Source organism: Microtus oregoni, unplaced genomic scaffold (assembly GCF_018167655.1).
Source record: "Microtus oregoni isolate MIOR12 unplaced genomic scaffold, Mior012 000067F_ref0000223, whole genome shotgun sequence".
Taxonomy (NCBI): Eukaryota; Metazoa; Chordata; class Mammalia; order Rodentia; family Cricetidae; genus Microtus; species Microtus oregoni.
Window position 1 is genome coordinate 5,321,360 of NW_024543974.1, and position 17,215 is coordinate 5,338,574.

Genomic DNA, 17,215 nt, shown 5'->3' on the forward strand with positions numbered 1-17,215 from the left:
TTATTATTATTATTTTGTTAGATAGACATGCTGTCAATAAGCACTCTAAATTCATATATATGTATATCACATGTCAGTCTCTCCTTCCCCATTATGGCAAAGGGGTCAGAAATATTATAAGAACCAGAAGTCTATAAAAAATCAATATATATGAAACTAAAAGATAAAACTTGTATAGAGTAAAAAATAATACCACAAACAAAATTTAAAGGAAAATGACAAGTAGGAAAGTATGTCTGACCACATATGTTAGGAAAAATAAATGTGTTCCCAATATAAAATAGATAATAACAATGGAAAACTTGAAAAAGAAGAGCTGGGATGTAGTTCAGTTGTGGAGGCCTTGCCTAATATGAACATGGCACTGGTTTTAATCCCTAACATAGTATAAAAACAAACTAAAAGAAAAAAATTTGTTGAACAAAGAAGAGTGGCCAAATGTACCTTGTAAAATAAGAAAAGAAAATGATGTTAAGCATGTGAAAGTGGATTCCAAATTAATCTTTATTTCATTTTTCCAGATTTTTTGTGATAAAGTTAAAGAATTAAATATGTAATATGTTATTTATTTAAAATAAATATATACTCAATTGACTGGCACAAACTGCACAGATTTATGTATTTTGTATTTTCACATGTAAATATAGATTTGCATGATATATTTTTAGTTATCTTTAGAAGCATTTTTAATGATTTTCTCCAAATGTAAGAGGCTATTTCAATGGATACAAAAATATCCTTAAAGATAATATCTAGCATAGAGTAAATGTAGAGAAACTATATTAGATACAAAGGAAACATTCAACCTACATAATTGGTAGCATGTAAATGAGTCTTGAATATTCATCTATGACTTTGACCTAAAATTATTCTGCTCACAAGTCGCTACTAAGGAACAAAGAAAATAAAGAACTGTGACATGGAAGAAGATGATCCATGGCCTTTTATCAGTAGGACCATTTTGCTACTTAGTTCAATATTGTCTCAACTGTCCTCAGAACTGAGAGTTCTTAGCACTTAGTATAGAACTTGCATGTTTGCAGCACACTTTTTATTAAAAAAATTATTGCTTTATAAATAATAGCATTCAAAAATTCCACTTTCTCCCCTCCTGCCATTTCCCTCCCACTCTCCTCTCCCCCTCCATCCCTAAGAAAGGGCAGGGTTCCCTGCCCTGTGTGAAGTCCAAGTCCCTCCCCCACTCCATCTAGGCCTAGGAAGGTATGCATCCAAACAGACTAACATCCCAAAAAAGCCATTACATGCAGTACAAACAAATCCCAGTGCCATTATCATTGGCTTCTCACTCATCCCCCATTGTCAACCCCATTCAGAGAGTCTGGTTTGATCACATGCTCCTTCAGCCCCAGTCAATCTGGCTTTGGTGAGCTCCCATTAGATCAGGCACAACCCTTGTAGTAGCGAGAAGTGGGCTGGTTCCCGCCACCTGACTGGCTTACACCGGGCCAGGCAGGCTGCTTGTCATCCTTTCTACCCAGCTAGCTTATGCCCAAAATAATCACACAGAAATCTTTATTAATTAAACACTGCCTGGCTCGTTAGTTCTAGCCTCTTATCATCACATCTTGATTCAACCCATTTCTAATAATCTGTATTGCCACTTGACTGCGGCTTACTGGGATGAGTCTGAGTCTAATCAGTGTCTGTTTTGGGTAGAAGAAACATGACAGCTGCCACACTTCCCTTCTTTCCAGCATTCTGTTCTGTCTACTCTGCCCACCTAAGGGCTGCCCTATCAAAATGCCAAGGCCGTTTTCCTTATTAAAACAATGAAAGCAACAAACCCTTGTGGTCCTGATTTCCTTGCTCATCTTCACCCTCCTTCTGCTCTTTAACTGGACCTTGGGAGCTCAGCAATGCCCTGATGTGGGTCTCTGTCTCTATCTCCATCCATCTCCGGATGAAGGTTCTATGGTGATATTCAAGATATTCATCAGTGTGACTATGGGACAAGGCCCATTCAGGCACCCTTTCCTTTACTGCCCAAGGACCTAGCTGGGGGCATCCCACGGACACCTGGGAAGCCCTTTAGAGCCAGATCTCTTGCCAACCTTAAAATGGCTCACTTAATTAAGATATCTCCTTCAACTTTATAAGGAAAAACAAAAAACCCAGGATAGCCAAAATAATCCTATACAATAAAAGTACTTTCAGAGGCATTACCATCCCTGACTTCAAAATCTATTACAGAGATAAGAAATGAAAAACAGCTTGGTATTGGCATAAAAACAGAGACATTGACCAATGAAATCAAATTGAAGACCTAGATATTAATCCACAAACCTATGAACACCTGATTTTCGACAAAGGAGCTAAAATTATGCAATGGAAGAAAGAAAGCATCTTTAACAAATGGTTCTGGTATAAATGGATGTCAACCTGTAGAAGAATGAAAATAGATCCATACCTATCACCATGCACAAAACTCAAGTCCAAGTGGATTAAAGACCTCAATATAAATCTGATCATACTGAACCTGATAGAAGAGAAAGTGGGAAGTAGACTGCAATACATGGGCAGAGGAGACCACTTTTTATATATAATCCCTGTAGCACAGACAATAAAAGCAACAATTATTAAATAGGACCTCCTGAACCTGAGAAGCTTTTGTAAAGCAAAGGACACTGTCATTAAGACAAAAAGGTAACCTACTCAATGGGAGATCTTTACCAACTCCACATCAGACAAAGGTCTGATCTCCAAAATACATAAAGAACTCAAGAAACTAGACATTAAAATTCTAAATAACCCAATTAAAAATGGGGTAGTGAACTGAAAAGAGAATTCTCAACAAAAGAGGTTCAAATGGTCAAGATACTTAAATTTATGTTCAACTTCTTTAGCAATCAGAGAAATGCAAATCAAAACAACTTTGAGATACCATCATACACCTGTCAGAATGTCTAAAATCAGAAATACCAATGATAACCTATGCTTGAGAGGATGTGGAGTAAGGGTAACATTGCTGGTGGGAATGCAAACTTGTGCAATGACTTGGGAAATCCGTGTGGCAGTTTCTCAGAAAATTGGCAGTCAACCTACCTCAAGATCCAGCAATACTTCTCTTGTGAATATACCCAAAAGATGTTGAATCATACCACAAAAGCTATGTTCAACTATGTTGATAGAAATATTATTTGAAAAAGCCAGAACATGGAAAAAACCTAGATGCCCCTCAATTGAAGAATGGATAAAGAAAGTGTGGCACATATACACATTAGGGTACTACTCAGTGATAAAAAACAATGACATCTTGAATTTTGGATCCAAATGGATGGAAATAGAAAACACTATCCTGAGTGAGAAAACCCAGATCCAAAAATATGAATATGGAATGTACTCACTCATTAGTGCATTCTAGCCATAAACAAAGGACATTGAGCCTGTAGTTCACAATCATAGAGAAGCTAAATAATAAGGTGAACCCAAAGAAAAAGATATATAGACCCTCTTCATGATGTAGGTGGGTCTTCTATTTATGTGTTGCTTTCATTGGTCAAATAAAGAGACTGCTGTGGCCTTTGATAGGACAGCAGCTTAGATAGGCAGATTAGACAGAACAGAATGCTAAGAGGAAGGCAATGAGTCAGACGTCATGATTCTTCGACATGAGATGGATGTAGGCTAGAATCTTTCCCAGTAAGCCACAACCTCGTGGTGCTACACAGATTATTAGAAATGGGTCAATCAAGTTGTGAGAGTTAGCCGATAAGAGGCTACAGATAACTGGCCAGGTAGTGTTTAAATGAATACAGTTTCCATGTAATTATTTTGGGTAAAGCTAGCCAGGTGGCCGGGAGCTGGGCAGCAGGAACACAGCCCGCTGCAGGAAGCGGCCCACAGCTCCTTCTACATTGTCGAAATTGGAAGCAGACAAGATAGGAGGGCCAAAATTGAGAGCATGGGGGTGGGGTGGGGTGGGGTGGGGGAAATGTGAGATGGAGAGAGAGAAAGGAGAAGGGGAGGATTGGGGAGAGCTTGGGGGAGTGGGATCTTTGATGACCACTTTTATGCAGTACTATATATTTTACAGTGCTCCTATAGATATGCTATCCTTCCTTTGAAGTTGAGTTACTTTGAAGAACTGATACAAATCTTATAAGTTATTGAGGATAGAACTGATCAAAATTTATTATGTTGCTGCTTTATACATTTATTTATTTCTCTTGAACTGACATACATGCATGTATATGTATGTATATTATGAACAGAAATTTATTTAAATAATTTTGTTCAGTTTTGAGTACTTTCCCTTTCTTTTCCATTTGTCAAACCAGCTTTGGTGTTCCATAATCACAGTTTGAGTTTAGCACTACAAATAGTATTTGAAGTTATGGAACAATGATAAGAGGCTATAATTGTTTCCTGGATCATCTTTGTCTAAACAATTTGCTTCTCTAGTAAAAGACAATGCCTGAGCACTAATCTTGATAGAATACATTCAATTTATTCTTTTCCTTCCTACTTTAAATGTACTTTCTCTTATATGTTGTCTTATGGCTTATATTTTAAGTTAGCATATTTTACTTAATAATTGGCACAATGTTAGTCATTTCAAAGGTGAATTCCTGAGCATGGCAATTGTCTGTATGACCATAGAAAAGTCTTCAAGTTACTAGAAAAGCTATGCTTGCTTGTTCCTTATATCACAAGTTATTGATAAGTTAGAACCTTGGTTTAAAGGAAGTCAATACTCTTTATTGCATGTCTGTGTCCCAAGATGGACCTTGCGAAGCTGGTCAGGCAAAATTCAAAACATGATTACTTTCATACTTTGAACACATTCTTTAGCTTCTTTGAGTCTTGATTGTTTCCAGTTATAAGAATTGATTTTATGACTACTCAATCATACTATTAAGATCATATGAATATATTTTAAATGCAAGCAAATATAAAGTCTTGTTTAATATTAAACATAAAATACAAATATTTTGCCACCTAAACTCTTCCTTTTTGAAAGAATAAAGCAAATGAATGATCCATAGAAATCAAGTATCTGTTGTTCTTTCAGGTTAAGATGTGTAAGAAATTTTATTGTGAGACCTTTGATTGCTGCCTGTTTCCATAGCATCCTGTATAATAAAAGCAAACAAGAATTTGCTTTTCAATTCTGCCTTACTTGGGTGTAGAGGCCATAATATTCAATTTTCTGAACTGTGAGGGTACCTATAACTCCTAGAAATTTGGTAGAGGTGGGAGTATAGGGGTTACTAGAGAGATTGTATACTGCCTACTAGTAAGCATGTGAGAACTTCAGCAATTAAAGGAAAAAAAAATCAAGATACAGGCTTACTTGAATCCTAAACTAGTATAACATTCCACATACCTTGAATAACGCATGATGACAGTTCTCCTCTGGACCTTCATAGGGTTTCAAGAAAATAAATTATATTCTTTAGTGAGGATAAAAAAGAAATTCTTTACACAAAAAATTGTCAAAGGTTTCTACAATAAAACATACATATTTTAACATTTTGAATAGTTTTTTGAAACCAAAGGCAAGTATTTGAGATGTAGGATGGAATAACATTAGATTTACTTAATAACTATTCAATATTAGAAAATATGAACTTAAGTTCTCCTTAAAAATATAAACTACTTTTTTTTACAGAAAAGAGCATTGAAAAAGCAGGCAATATAAGGACAAAATATACTAGCAAGCTTGCCTTGTAACAGATGAGAGTAAAATTGATTTCTTCATTTAGCTCAGACATGTTTACTTAATTACATGCATATCTATTTTAGCACACTAGTGTGTTACTATATCATAACATTTTCAATTCAAAGCAAGACTTGCTGGGAGCATGGTTTAGCACTCTACAAAACAACTGCATGTCAACCCATGCAGGCAAACCCAAAACCATGCTACTGGTTTCAGTGTAATGTAGACTTCAACACTAGAAGCTGCCAGGAAATAAAACAATCTAAGTTAAGAACTCAAAGGGAAGCAAGAAGATGAGTGCCAAAAATGAAACCATATGTTTCGCAAGAGCCACTGAGCTTAAAACGAGAAGAACACTTATCCTTGGGTATGATTCCTTTGCAAAAAACAGCTCTGTAATAGGAAATAGCCTTGTATGTAATTGGACTCTCTTCCTGTGTGTAAACTTGCTGCTGTAACATTTTGACTACCTCATGTAACTTTTTATTAATGTTCTTTAGCCTTTAAAAATTATTGTCTTCTTCTAATAAGGGCCTTGTTATAAGGCAGTCAGGTTATATAGCTCTTTCACGTTTCAGTGAAAGCCAGAGTAATTGTTCTTCATGTAATGAACACATTGTGGGAGCCAGGTTCTGAGCCAGTGCCTCTCCTACCTTTAGTCAGATGAACATTGCTTTGTATAGCACTGAAGCTGAAAAGTCAAAATGCACACAGAGAAACACTTTCTTCACAATATGGATATACTTGAAACTTTGTGCATCAAAAACACAGTGTATCTAAAAAAAACACTACTGAGAAAGGTAAGAACAAGGGAAAGCATGGCCACACATTCTCTTCTCTTCTTTTCTTTTAAACAGTTGGCTAATTAATTTTCACACTAAAAAGTGAAAATCACATATATTTGCTGATGTTTTGAAATCTATGTAACTTGTGCTTTTTCCCTAATTAATAATCTTACAGAAAAATTTTCTAATTATCTAAAATAACACAAACCATCAATCAAAATGAATGAAAAGGACTCTATAGGTTAGGTTACATCCTTCCGTAATACAGACTACAAATATATATTAGTAGGTAAATATTAATGCTATGTTCATTCTGTACTTCAAATTAAGATGATACTCTTTTATTAGGCTAGAAAACATCAACATAAATCAAACAAGAATGAAATCTTTCCCCCAAATAATAAGTAAAGAAATATGATAGGTTAGGAAAGCACCAGATTAGCTAAAATTTTCCATCTCATTGTTTTCTGTAAAATAAAATTTTATAATGAACATGTTCTATACAAGCTGTGCCATTAGGTCTTGCTTCCAAAAACACTCACAAAAGCAGTAATAAAAAGCAAGCATGAACTCTAGGACATCTGCTATAGCATTGTTATCAAATGCAATCATTTTAGTCACAAATCTATACTCGCTTCAAATTTTTGTTGAAATATTAGTCTGCCTGCAGCATCCCCAATCTGGCACATGAAGGCTGACAGATGCTCTGGTTTTACTTCATCTTCAACTTATATGGCTTCTCATTATACTATCTAGAGCTCGGCAAAGTATTCCTCTGTTTTGGAAGGGGGACAAAATGCCATCTGTCTCTTCATGGTTATCAAAACGAATACTGCAGTGTGAAAAAACTCGTTTCCAAAATGGGAGTGTGAGAAGTTACATCCCATCCACATCCTATTACAAATTACACACAAACACACACACACACACACACACACACACACACACACACACACACACATATATATATATATATATATATATATATATATATATATATAATGTAAGGACTCACCACTCAAGTTTTCCAATAATTTCATGATGTGAACACATTCAACCAAAAGGCATATCTCACCTTTCCTAGCTCTATTTGTAACTCACACATTTTCTATCATTTGACACTAATTACTCCCTAGAAGGCAAAAGAGCTCCATTACCCTAGCAAGACTCCAAGGTCATTCTGCAAGAAAAAACAGGTGGGAGTCTTGCCATTAAAAAAACAATCAGGCTAGATACTAAGACAATAGAAAGAAGAGGAAACACCTTTAACAAAAAATGGAAGGCCAATCAAATTCCAGTGACAGCCTATACCTATGTAAATCCGGAAGTAGAAGAAACGGGGGAGAAGTAGAGGCTGGCTCCAAAGAGAACCTAACACTCACACTGTTGGCTGTTGGCATTGTTATCATTTATGATGAAGCTGGAAGAGATACTAGGAAGGGGAACTGCGAAGAAACACTGTCAGCTGCTCCACTCTGTAGCTTCCGCAAAGCATGAGAAGGGGAATTTGGGGTGTGACAGCATGTTTAACATTGAGTCCCAAAAAGCCTTAGATTTGAGAGCACAGACATGAGGAAAAACTTTCCATCTGCAGAGGAATTGTATACTTTACACTTTAACACTGCCATTTTCTTCAGTGGAGACATTAGAAACAAACGTCAATTGTATTGAAGAAGCTGAGATTTGGAGATAGACTTCTGGGATATTCATTCTTTCTCTCCTTGGTTGACATTTAAAGTTTTCTGTTCAAGGTCAACAATAACGCATCCTTGCTAGCAACTGATAGGAACCCATGTCCTCCTGGCATCCACACGAAGTCTTGTCATTTGAAAACTAAATCTTCATCTGAACTCCTCATCTGGGACATCTGTCTAAATATGTGATTGGGATTATAAATATAAATGGAATGAAAAGAAGCTTCATTCAATAGGGTGAGAGCTGCACGTATCTTTGGGTATAATGCAAGTGTTAAGAATGAGCCAGGAATTATACTGGTTTGGCCAATAGTAGATTCTATTCTAAGACCCATGACATTACTAGGCACCTGTACTTGGACGGGTTTCTATTACAAGGCATGATTTTTCTCCTGTTGAACAGGACTTATAATTCAATTAGATGGGGGTTAGTTACTCAAAAATATGAGTATCACTATTGTACCTTTAAGGATACCTTGCCTTGCTGGTCTTTGTTGTGGTTCACAGACCTCACAGCTTGGTGGAACTTTTGATTGTCTTTTTCCCTTGGCAAATTACATAGAATCTTCTTGTAATATGAAAGCTAATCCTCAGGGAGGAGGCAGTTTCAACTCAGTTTCTGAAAGATCCTGTGTCCAAAGTGCAGGAAGTTCTCAGTAATGGGGGCTTACCTTCAAAATCTGTAACCAAGAGCAAAAGAAATAGACTCTATTGTTTGGAGAATTGCTTAAACTCCCCTGAGAAACAATCTGAAAAAAGGTTTCTCACTCCTGGTACTAGGGTGCTTATTACATAGTGCATGGTTCTTACAGGGAGCATTATCACTCAAGTGGCAAAAATTCATTAATACAAGAATTAATTTTCATATATGTAATTTATGGTAAATATAAGATACCATGATTCTGTATGTCTTTTTGAAATATCTTTTTACATCAAAGATTTTTTATTATGATCTCAAGTATTTTATAAACTAGAAATATAACACTCAGTTATACCAAAGCTAGCCATGAAAAAAACAGAATAATTAGTGAATTTAATTGTAAAAAAGGAAGAATATTTTAAAACTGTATATTTCATTTGTATACCATTGCTTCAGAAAAATACCACAATTCCTATTGATGAGAAATAAATGAAGATTAAACTAATCAACCTAGTTTAGTTAAAATGTATTGTTAAATCTGTGTGTAGTTCAATGATGGCATATTATTCTACCTGCAGAAAGCCTTGAGTATGAAAAGAATTATCATAATTATTCTCACAAAATGACTTGGTGAAGAGTACAAGCACACCAGTTTGTACATGAAGAACACATTTCCATAACCACTAATGCTTTCAATCTTTGAACATTGTTTGAATCCCAGGAATTTGATTAATAAGCATATTAAGGAATAAAGGAAGAAAAATTACTATTGTTCTTTATTGATTTTTTGAGCTATACATTTTTTCTCTGCTCCGCTCCTTTTTTCTCTCCTCCCCTTCAACCCTCTCCAATGGTCCCATGCCCCCAACTTTCTCAGGGGATCTTGTCTTTTTCTACTTCCTGTGTAGATTAGATACATGTAATGTCTCTCTTAGGGTCCTCATTGTTGTCAAGGTTCTCTGGGATTGTGAATTATAGGCTGGCTTTCTTTGCTTTATGTCTAAAATCCACTTGTGAATAAGTGTACATGATATTTGTCTTTCTGAATCTGGGATACCTCAGTCAATATGAAGTTTTCTAGATCCATCTATTTACCTGCAACTTTCAAGATGTCTTTCTTTTTTCTGCTCTGCAGTACACCGTTGTGCAAATGTACCACATTTTCCTTATCCGTTGTTTGGTCAAGGGGAATTTAGGTTGTTTTAAGTTCTCTATGACAAATAATGTTACTATGAACATAGTTGAGCCCATGTCCTTGTGGTATGATTGAGCATTCTTTGGGTATATATCCAAAAGTCGTAATGCAGGATATTGAGGAAGGTTATTTCCTAATTTTCTGAGAAATCACCATACTGATAAACAAAGGGACTGTACCAGCTTGCACTCCCACCAGCAAAGGAAGAGTTTTCCCTTTACTCCACATCTTGTACAGCATAAGCTGCCATTAGTGTTTTTGATCTTGGCTATTCTTACAGGTGTAAGACACAATCTCAGAGTTGTTTTGATTTGCATTTCTCTGATGTCTAAGGATGTTGAGCATTTCCTTAAATGTCTTTAACCCATTTTAGATTCCTCTGTTCAGAGTTCTCTGTTAGGTCTGTACTCCATTTTTTATTGGATTATTTGTTGTTTTGATGACCAATTTCTTGAGTTCTTTGTAGATTTTAGATATCTGTACTCTGTCTGATATGGAACTTCTGGAGGAATCACAATCCATGACTTCAAACTCTACTATAGAGCTACATACTAAAAACAGCTTGGTATTGGCATAAAAACATACATGAGGACCAATGGAACCAAATTGAAGAAACAGATAACAATTTACACACCCATGGACACCTGATTTTTGGCAAAGAATCAAAAAATATCAAATGGAAAAAAGAAAGCATACTTAACAAATGGTGCTGGAAAAACTAGATATCAACATGTGGAAGAATGAAAATAGATAAATATCTATTACCATACACAAAACTCAAGTCCAAATGGATCAAAGACCTCAACATGAAGCCAACCACACTAAACATCATAAAAGAGAAAGTGAAAAGAAGCCTTCAATGCATTGGCACAGGAGACCACTTCCTAAATATAACCCCAGTAGCACAAATACTGAGAGAAACAATAAATGGGACCTCTAGAAACTGAAATGCTTCTGTAAAGCAAAGGACATGATCAACAAGACAAAAATGGCAGCCTACAGAATGAAATATATTTAGTGCTATTTATCACTTCTCTCTCCCTCTTCTCCTGTATTATCCTCCCTCTCCACTCCATAGTTAAATTAGTCCTCCACCACCATTTTCCCATTTGCTCCTTCATATCAGGTAAACACAAACCATTAATGAGAGCTACAACTGATAAAACTGCAGAGAATGACTGACAGTGTGTTACCTATCTACAATACAGCCCCTACACCTAAGACTCAAGGCATATTCAGGAAGAAGGGGCAGAAAGCCTATAAGAGCCAGAGGACTAGGAAGCCTTTGTGAGGTTATATCTTGTAGCTATGACAGGGAACCTATTCTAATTAATCTCAGCAGTACAGCTGCCTAAACAAGACCACAACAATATCAATGCCAATTGGCACACCAATGTGGATAAAAAATCTGAAGCCCCACCCCCATTGACTGAGTATTCTGTCTTGCCCAGTTCCCACAGTCATTAAGTCCCAAAGAGTGCCCAATGTGTGGACAACTGCATTGACATAAAACCTGAGAGAACTTGGAAAGTAATTTCAGAAACAAAATAAAAGTGTTAAGCACAGCTTCTTGATAGCAGCACTTTCTCGGGTGGCCTCTACTTGCTAGAGGCAAGCATTCTTATTTAAGAGAGGCCTCCTGACTGAGCTTTAGCTGCAAAACCTTACAGCTCTTTTAAGAGGCCCTGCCACAAAATACTTAACTGGTGTTGATGAAAAGCTGACTGCATGTTTTTGGTGGTGGCATAGAGTGAAACACCATAGAGTTGTGGCAATAAACATGGTTCCAGCTAGAACCTATAACATGAGGATAGACTGTCAGAAAACTAAGAATTGGGATGGATCCAGCCATCAAAGTAACAGCTTTAATCCTAGCCATATCGCTTAGCAAATTAAAGACTCATGTGATCAGAAACAGAGAAACATAGAGTAAAGAGTAATTCAAAGATGAAGAACACCTCTAAAGGATCTACAATGTGTTTAAAATATATGAAGGCTTGGGAGAGAAAATAAAAAAATGATAAAGTTCTTAAAACAAAAAAAAAAAAAGAAGGAGAGTAGTTGGGTGTGGTGACATACACCTTTAATCCCAACACTTGGAAGAGAGAGGCAGGCAGACCTCTGTGAGGTCAGGGTGTGGTGGCACAAGCCTTTAATCCCAACACTTGGGAGGCAGAGGCAGACAGATCTCTGCGAGTTCAAGGTGTGGTAGCACACACCTTTAGTCCCAGCACTTGGGAGGCAGAGGCAGGCCTTTGAGTACAAAGGCAGCCTGGTCTATAAAGTGAGCTCCAGGACAAAGATACACAGAGAAACCCTGTCTCAAAAAGCCAAAAATTAAAAAGAAAAAGAAATAGAATTCAAAACAAAGCAATGTAAAGATGGAAAAACACACAGAGAATCTGGATACTGTATATTATTATGTTCTCTTTGAATTGTTTGAATGCTGGGGGAGGAGCAACAGGTGCTAAAAGATATATGTTTATTAAAGCTGCAAAATTAATTCAGGATAGGTATTTTGAAAATGCCTTGACTTCAAAATTGAAGTCAAAAGGTATGTTACTTTGGAGAAGAGGTTTAGCTTTTATTTACACAGGAAATGAGAGGCTGAAGATTCATTACAGGTTAAGAAAAATTAGGTTTGATCAAGGAAGACCACCTGAGAAATCTCCAATAGGAGTAGATGGTCCAGATGTCTGAGTTCTGCATTTAGAACAGTTTCAAGACTGCTGCCTGAGATGATCAAGCCTCACAGGATACTATAGCCATGATTTGATCATAATTCTAAATTTTCTTTCAGTTCCCAAAAGATTATTAGCACCCTCCCCCTATCAGCAGGAGGTAGCCTGGAAAACTATGCCCACATTCCCAAAAGATGGACTATAGATATTTTCCTTTGTTTAGAATGTTGGTTACAAGTTGCTATGGATAATGGTCAAGCAAAAAGCTAATCAATGTATATTATGTTCAGAGTTCTTGTTTTTTTTTTTTAAAGGGGGTGCTGTGGGACAATGGTCTTTTATCCTGTCACTTGTATTATTTTTAATAAAATGCTGATTGACCAGTAGCCAGAAAGGAAATATAGGCAGGGCAACCAGGCAGGAATAGAGGTGGGGCAATGAGAATAGGACTATTCTGGGAAGAAAAAAGCTAATTCTACAGTCATGACCCAGACACAGAGGAATCAAGATGTGCCTTCCTTGCCAAATAAGGTATCCAGCCACATGGCTAATATAGACAAGAATAATGAGCTAATGTAAGTTATAAGAGTTAATAAGAAGTCTGAGCTACTAGGCCTATCCGTTTATAATTAATGTATACCTCTATGTCTTTTCTTTGGGACTGAGAGGCTGCAGAACATTTTAGCGGGACAGAAATCTCAGTCAACACCCCCCAGATATAAAACTATAGGCATATGAGGACTGCTGAGGGGCACAAGTAATCTTCTTTGGAAATGGACCTCTGCTGATTCTCTAGCATCGGGTACATCAGCCTTAAAACAAACCCTAAGAAAAAAGTAAAATGTATAAAACCCTAAAAATGGAGCAAAACTAAAAGGATACACTAAGCTGTACTTAAATATTTATCCATGTGCATCGATAATTACTCAAGAAAAGAAAGCCATGAACTTGAGAGGTATCAGGGAGGACATGAGAGTGGTTGGAAGAAAAAAGGTGGTGATGTCAATGCAGTTATATATTAAAATTTAAGTGAATTTAATTAAAACAAAGAAATACGAATGGATGTTATTCTCTTACTCCAAAGTCAGGTTGTTTGTGCCTTATATATCTTTGTGTCCAATTCTATAGTTTTTATGAAATGAGGTTCTGAAACTCTTATATGAACAAACTATCAAATCAATTTCCATTATGGTCAGTTAACTTTATTATGTACATGTAAAAGACATATGCTATATCCTCACATACAGAACCATCCTTGGTTACAAAGATGACTAAGGAAATAATGGATTCAACTTAAAGCAAATTCATCCTCATGACTGGCAAAGAATGATCAACAGTCTGTGGAATACCTTATATACAGAAAGACTGCTCAAGACATTTAAACCATCTGGAAGAGCCCTTGGAAATACCTTTCTCTGCACTTCTTTGAGTCCCTGATACCTCTCTATGTTAGACTTTTGGCTTCTGACTCTCCCTTAGTTCTTTGTGCTTCCTATCCTTCTTGTTTCAGACAATAACATTTTGTACCTCTTGATAAACCATTCAAACACTCCTCTATCTGTGCAAAGGTAAAATGGAATAATGTAGACAATCAAAACATCTGATCTCAGAATTTGTCTCAACTAGTAACAAGAAATATGACATGAAGGTTACCTTCAAATTCTTGGAGCAAGTCAAGGAAAACAGAAAAAAGTCAACTATTTGAGTGTTGCTTGGACTGCTCTGGCCTCTCCTTACATATTTTTCCTTTTTCAAATAGAGATAATTAGAGTCTGGGGGTATAATTTCAGGTTAGAGTACTTAACTAGCATGCACTAGGCCCCCAATTCTATCCTCAGCAAGTTATGAATTAAGGAATGGATAAGCAAATAAATCTAATTATACTGATATGTCTTGGGAAAAACAGTATCTATCATGGAACAGATGCCCACTAAATATTTATTAACACATTAAACGAATTAGAAACTTAAAATATCATCAAAGTATAACATAACATTAAGGCATTGTCACTGCTACCAATTATTTTAAATGTCTCTCGGACTTTCATTATTTCCACCAAAACTATCAAGACAAAAGCAACTGTCAACTGACAATGTCTGATATGGAGCTACATGAATGCAATAATAGCAGGTAAATTCAAATATTTTTAAAAAGAAATATTAGGATTTTAAAAGATGATCATAATGATGATGTAGGGATGATGGTGCTCAATTGACACAATTTCCTGTATACTTACTTTAAGTTTCCTCTTAATGCACATCGTTTTATTTACCTCACAATAACATTGCAATGCATATATAACAATAATTACTTTCCAGATAGGCAGCTACAGTGCAAAGAATTCCAATTCCTCGCCAATGTTCTATGACTAGGATACACAAGGCTTTGAAACTCCAACATCTTCTAATCATATAACCTTGTTTATTGGGCATCCAATATCTAGCCCAATACCTAGATTAAGTCTAATTCAATTAATGCATATTAAATGAAGGACTAACTCCAAAATTAGTATTCTCAGGATTCTGTATACTTTACAATACCTTCTCTCTTTTTTTTTTTTTTTTTGGTTCCTGATGCTGTTAGAAATTACATGTATGCAACTTCTAATTGTTTAGTGAAAGGAAAACTCAGAACAAGTATAATCATTCCAGTTTTCGAAATGGGGAAACTGAAATTTGTAGCATGTAGGCAATCCACCCAAATCTACAAATATACATAACCATGAAGTGATGGAATCTTTGAATTCTGACAAGTATAATTCCAAATCCTGACATGTTTAAAGTTATCTTTTGATTATAGATAATTAAGGAAAACAAAATTACAAATAATCCTTATAGAACATTATGCATAAGTGACAGAGCTGTATTCTTGAGTTCATGATCATTTCACTATCACATTCTCCAAACACTGTAAATGCAGACATATATACCAAAGCAACTAGCTTCTTAGATTATGGATTTAGCACCATATGAAATAATAGGCCAGATATTACTCACAACACTACCATCAGAAGAACCTTCTCAGAACACAAAAGCACAGAAGAGACTTGCCTGATCAGTGTTTTGTATCAATTCTATGATTTCATATTAATTTAAAAGCGAACAAATAATGCTGGGAATCATCTAGCATTACGAATAGAAAAGTATGATTTGTTTTAATCCTCATTGGGCAAGAAAGGAACAAATACAAAGTCCTTTTATTTCACAGTGATTTTTTTAAACAAACTGTCATATGATGATTTCTTTTTTTTTGAATTGTTGAGGTATATATTTCTTTCAGATACACGTTATTGTTTAATATTTATACACACATATATCTCTGTTCTTATAACATATTATAGATTGAAATACTATCTTCAGGACAAAATTTCTCAGAAATAGGTCAGTTGAGATGAATTTTCCCTCAAGCTTTTATCTCAAGTTTTTCTTTTTTTCTTTTGTTTTTTAGGACTGAGTGAATTCATAATTTTCACTGACAGAGTGTAAAGAAAAGGAAAAGCAGTATTAGGAGTGTTGCAGCTTTCCAATGACTAACTTTATAGGAGAAAGGCCTGGGCATGAAACACCCTCCACAAGACGAGGGGCTTTGATGAGATGTGTAGCATGTTCCTGACATTATCATATAGAGCTTACAGAGGCATATTAGAGGAGGCTATGTCCTATCATCTTTCACTTTGGTTGAAGTGCCTGTGAGTGAAGCAACATACCACACAATCCCAGTGCCATACACCTAGTACAAAATATCTTCATAGAAGAGAGATATGTAGCTGTTTGTAAAGAACATAGTTGTGTGGAGTCGAGAGATTTTCAAAAGCAGATTTTTCAAGATGGAGTAAAAGACAAAGATAGCATTAAAAAATATCTTCATAGATGCGATATGTGCCTAGTACCAAGATACCACCTTACATGTTTACCTAAGCTCCTCTGTCCTACATAATCACCCTGCTCTCCCCCTAAGTCTCCACACTACCCAAATGTCAGTTATTTCAGATCTATATTTCATTGTACATGATATCTCCCCCTATTAGCATGACCTTTCTACTCTCACATTTTTTCAACATAATCCCCATAAGTGATCACTCTCCATCCACCCCACCAGGCTGCTTCAAATCTCCCACAGTTCTCTATTCCTGAGCTTATAAATCTATTTATTTCACTAAATCATAAGGCTTTAGATGATAGGAATCCTCTTCTTTCCATCTTTGGGCCTTTGTACCTAGGCTCTGTGGTATTTGCCACCTATTAGATATCCTGTGGTTCAGTGATTGGGCTAGGGAGTTGGCTCAGTAAGAAAGTGCTTGCCTTGTGCATGAAGAACTGAACTTGATTCCAAGATCTCATGTGAAAAGCCAAGTGTGGTGGCATACACTCATAATTTCAACCTTTGGGAGGTGGAAACAGGTGGAACCTAGGGGATTTCCAAGTCCAGCTTTATCAGTGAGCCTCAGGTCAGCACAAGACTCTGTCCCAATAACAACAACAAAAAAGTAGGTGGACCTCTTAAATAACTCCCAAAGCTGAACTTCTGGTTTCCAAAA